This window comes from Castanea sativa, chromosome 5, assembly GCF_040712315.1.
Source record: "Castanea sativa cultivar Marrone di Chiusa Pesio chromosome 5, ASM4071231v1".
Taxonomy (NCBI): domain Eukaryota; kingdom Viridiplantae; phylum Streptophyta; class Magnoliopsida; order Fagales; family Fagaceae; genus Castanea; species Castanea sativa.
In genome coordinates this window covers 37532658-37538389 of record NC_134017.1, presented here as the reverse complement: position 1 = coordinate 37538389, position 5732 = coordinate 37532658, and positions in this window count along the sequence as shown.

Below are 5732 nucleotides of genomic sequence, written 5' to 3'. Positions count from 1 at the left end.
AGTCTTCACATTATTCAACAATTCATTAGTATCAAATAGTTTCACAAGCAAATTTTTCTTATCCAGTTCAAGAGATACAATTTTTTTTAAGCCTAGATCAACACTCATAGCATCCTTTGCAGCAACTTTGCAAAGCTTATTGTAGGCTTCTTGTAAATCTGCATCCTCAGAGAGTTCCCCATCAGAAGGGTTCTCCTCAACAACAACACTTTCATCAACTACAACAGTAGTAGTGAAAGAAATGAAGTTTCCATACTCATCACTACTAGACTCATTGTCAGAAACTTCATCATCACTAAGGGTTACAACCATAGCCTTTCCCTTAGACCTCAAGAATGTTGGACATTTAGATTTCACATGACCATACCCTTAACAACCAAAACATTGTTGACCCATAGAATTATTAGAAGGTTGACCTACTTTTTCATTAGGTTTCTCATTATTGTTCACCTTAGTGAGTTCATTCCTTTTAAAATTTCTAGGCTCAACATTGTTTTTACCTCTTGCCCTTCTGTTGTTGTTCTTAAGAAAGTTTCTAAAGTTCTTGGCAAGATAGGCAATCTCTGTAGCAGAGAGTTCATCATCAAATCCACTCACATCAACATCATCAACAGACTTAAGAGCCATTGATTTGGATTTGCTAGTTTTAGGTAGGTCCAACTCATAGGATTGAAGAGATCCTACAAGTTCATCAATAGGGATGGAGTCCACATCCTTGCTTTTAATGATAACAGTTACTTTGGGTCTAAAATCTTCAGCTAAAAATCTAAAAATCTTCCTAACAATTTTAGGTTGATCATAGATTTCACCCAAATTATAAGCAAAATTAACAATATCATTAAGCTTAGCATAGAATTCATCAAAAGTTTCATCATTAGACATCCTAATGCTTTCAAATCTAGCTGTTACATGCTGCAGCTTGTTGATCTTAACTACCTTTGTGCCTTCATGCACAGTTTGGAGAATATTCCATGAAGTGTGAGCAACCTCAACATTAGAGATTCTCTTGAATTCCTCTATAGAAACAGCATTAAAAATAACATTCATAGCTTTACTATTAAAAGCGATTGCTTCTTTCTGAGAAGTCTGCCACTCACTCACTGGAGTAGTAGGCTTCTCCCATCCATATTCAATGGAGTTCCAAACTCTCCCATCAATAAATTTTAGGAATGCTTTCATCCTTACTTTCCAATAAGCATAATTATTCCCATCAAAGTGAGGTGGGATCACAAGAGAGTGACCGTATTCTATGACAATAGGGATTAAGGATCAACTCTTAGATCAAAGGATCTAAACATAAGAGCTAACCCTCTTTGATACCACTTGTACATTTTTAGATCCCTTAAAACACAACTAGATTTACCTAGTTATTTAGCCAAGTGATTAACTTAGGTAAATTATGCATATCTAGGTTAACACTTATAAATCATATCATTGTAAAGTGTAGAAAATAAAGAACACAACAATATGATAACCCAGGAAAACCAAATCGGTAAAAAACCTGGGGAGGATCTAACCTAGCTATCCTCAAGGTAAACTGAATCCACTATAAAATAATTGAAGTTTACACAATAGCGACTTAGACCGCTTACATCCTATTGCTACCTCGAGTAGGAAACTTACTACCAAGACCACGTGACAGCTCCGAGTCCACGGACTACTTCTTTCTTGGATTTTGAACAAGTACAAGCACTCCAGCTTAAATATCTTTAAGCTCTTGAATTTGCAATTGAATTGATCACCAAGCTCTTGACATCAATCTAGATCTTTATAACTTTAAGTGTATATGAAGGCAAACATCTCTAGATCTCACGAAAGATTCACACACATAGCATAAAGAGCCACCTTAAAACGTGGCTAGGGTTTTCCTTTTTATACTTAGGGCAAAACATAAAACCCTACACGTAAAACGGGCTTGGGCTGAGTTGAAAAATTCTGCAGAAAAATGGGCTTGGGCTGAGTTGCACAAGCTTCGATCGATTGAGTCTAATTTTCAATCGATCGAGCTAGGTAGATTTACACAGTAAATCCTGTAGAACACTCGATTCCAACTTTACAACTTAAACATACTTTGAGCAAGTTTAAAACAAGACTAAACGTTTTAATCATGGTTTGCCAACATTACAAATTGAAGTTTTAATACATTTAAACTTAAAGTCTTAGAGCCCAACATAACAAACTAGTTTTAATCTTAAATGTGAAAATGAATCTCTTAAGATGCATGCCAAGTGTTTGATTGCTGAACCTATTGCTAAAAATGATGAAAATATTTGTTGCAATCATGTTATGGTATCTAATTTTGTCCCTATTGTGTGTTCTACCTCAAAGAACAAATCAGTGTACATTCCTCCACACAAAAGAAATCAAAAAGTGGAGAGAAAGGCTCATAAGCCAAAGCCTCCATTTACGTCTCAATCTAAGGCTTTGGATGGATCTAAGCTTGTTCCAACTTGCCACCATTGTGGTGTGATCGGTCATATAAGACCTCAATGTCCTAAGTTGAAGAGAGAACAAAACCATGTTGCTAGATCCCTCCCTATAAAGCTTAGTGGACCTAAACCCATTGTTTTTCACCATTGTGGTGCCTTTGGTCATCCTAGACCACATTGCTCTAAGTTTCAAGCTCTTAAAAGAATCAAAAGAAAAGAGAAACTTGAGCTTCTTAAAAGTTGTGCTATGAAAGTTGAACCGGTTTTGGGGGAAAATGGTAAGTTATTGAAGAAAGTTTTTGATGTTCTTACCTCCTTGTCTATGTGTATCTCTAGTTCTCATTCTTCCAACCCTTATCTCATTTCTCATGAGACACTCATTCCAAACAATCATTCTGTTTGGATGAAGAAGGGTTCCTATGGTTGAGCTTTTGCTCTTTTGGTCCTTGATCTAATTCTTTCGATCTTTGTAAGACCTTTCATGCATTAGATGCTTCATTGTCATGCATTTGTGCATCATGGATCTCTTTATATGCATTGTTTTTGTTATTTTTGCATTTGATCTTACTTTTATACTTTTGTTTTTGTGTGTGTAATAATCCAAAACCACCTAAAAAGTGAAAATTTTAAAAAGTTTGATCGTGTTTGTTTGAGCACATTTCACATGTGAGTTTGGCCTAGTACCTTCGTACTAATGGCATAGTGCATTTACAAGCTTAGCTTGTTTTATATGCACATCTATCTTTGGGGGACAAATCTTGAAATCTATGTGTGATTGTTGTAAATTGATCTTCAAGCTTGTCATGAATGATTAGTCAATAGTCTTGTTGGTCTCGATACATGCATAGACTTGTGCCTATATCTTTTCCCACGTGAAAGCTCAGATTTATGTTAAAAACACAAGAGCTGTTTAGACCCCAAATTAAAAGATTACGGCTCGGTTGATTTTACTCTAACTTAAACTAAGTGTGGAATAGAGTAAATGCGAGCGAGAAAACAATACAACTACTCTAAGTCATATTCAATAAAATACAACAGTAAAATGAAAGCTAAAAGAGTAGGGAAGAGAGATGCAAACACAAGATAACAAGCCGATGTGTTATTGAAAAGAAAACTGAAGAACTCGGCGCAAAACCTCTTCGCTGCCCTCTAAGCGGTAAATTGATCCACTAGACAATAAGTTGGGATACATAAATAGCAAAAGACCTTCCAAGCCTAGTCTACCCAATGCACCTAAGCCCTCCAAGCTCTTACTCCAACAAGGCTTCTTGGAACCGTGTTTTGTCTAACTTTCTAGATCCCGCAATGCGCCCGATTGCATCCACCAAAGCTTGGCTTCTTCCAATGCTTCCCAGCGGCACCAAAAAACTCACTAGACACTCGGTATAGGTGTGGTAAGTGTTTGGGCTATCAACCTCGCAAGGATTTAGAAATGGAGAGGTAGGAGTAGAGGAAAACCACAATGGATGGTATGTAGAATTGTGGGTATGACGATCTCACACTCTTAAGGGTTGAGGCTAGGGTTTTCTCTTCTAAAAATCTCTCTACTCAATATGTGGGTAATGATAGTATGTATAACGTGTATGAGGATGTAGTGGAGCAGATAGGACAAAATAGCAAAACAGACTGTTTCGCGGGTATCTCGCAGGAAGGCCTTACCTGCGAGACACTCGCGAAAACTAGTTATCACCATCTGTCATGATTCTTCGCATTCCAGTCATGTGCAAGGCACATGCATCATTTCATGAGATGCTTAGTCGCGAGCTACCCGCGAAAACTCTTCTGTCTTCAAATGTTTGAATCTTCACACTCTCTCTCTCTATCACACAACCCTTACAATAAAATTCCACAATAAATACAAGGTATAACAGATTGAACAAAATTACAATCAAATTTGGCACGGAATTAAAGCCAACACAAAACAATTGTAAATCACAACTTTACAATCTCCCCCTTTGGCTATTATGTGACAAAACACCTTATAACAGACTCTAAACTTAAAAGTGAGTTTGGGAACAATGGAAAAACTCACTCACACCTAATCTAGAAGCTATGAAGCACTTGCACGAATACACCTGTATCTTGAAACACTCGCACACAAACAAAACTTTCATCAAGCTTATGACAAGTTGAATACAAGGTACGTATATGAGCAAGTATAATGTGATCAAGATAAACAACAAGATATAAGCAATGAAGCATAACTTGATCATACAAGAACAATCATTATAGAAAGACTACAATGATCATTTAACTAATAAACGATCATCCGAACACACAATGTAATTAAGTGCAAAGCAAGAATCAATTGCATGTCCAAAACGCTCAACCAATGCAAAATACCTAAGTATTTTCATTAAGGATACATGATCCAACAAGGACACAAGAGTGTAGTACTCAAGATAAACTATAAATACAAAAAAATGCTACAAAGCAATGAGATAAACACAAAGTACTGAATTTTAAACTAAATTTAAATCAAAGTACTTAAAGCTTTAAAAGAAAAGCAATGTAAATAAAAGAGTTCTAGACTATGGCATAAGCAAGTAAACAACAAAACCACAAAAAGATAACCAAAAAGTCTATGAAGTGCATGTTCTACACTATGATCTATGCTCTATGCTCCCCCTCAAAATTTTCTCCCCCTTTTTGACCAGAATGGCCAAAGAAGCGAATATGATGAGAGTGCATGATAGATGCAAGTCCGGATAGCTTGGTGCTGATGTCTTGAATGGATGACATAATGATGTCTAACTTCCCATCAAGAGCATGAAAGCTAGAGCTTGAACTAGCATTAGGAGTATTACTCTCTTGCTTGGTTACCTTCGGGTGTGACTAATGCTGGCATTGAGAGAGTGCACACTGATTGGATTAGGTCGTGGGTATGGTCTCTCATCTTCCAACGAGTGAACACCTTTCAGCTTCAAAAATTTTGAGATAAGGCAACTAAAGGGAAGGCAGTTCCGTGAGGCAGTCCTTTCGGCTGTCTTACGTAAGATGTGGAAGATATGAGAGAAAATGTCAATCTCCTCATCATGGACCAGGTCATGGAGAAATAAAGTCCGACCAAGATTCATGTAACCGGTACTTCGTATAGAATTCTTGTGGAACATGATTGATATGAGCAGCCTCAATTCGGGTGATAGTGATGCAACACTCATCACTTTTCCATTGGAAAAGAATTCCAAGTTCTTTCCTAGAGTTTCCCGAAGAAAATCCTGCTCGGGATCTAACTCATTGTACACCGGGGGCTTTGGAAACATACGCCGGTTAATACGAAGAATGTCAGCAAGATAAGTTGGA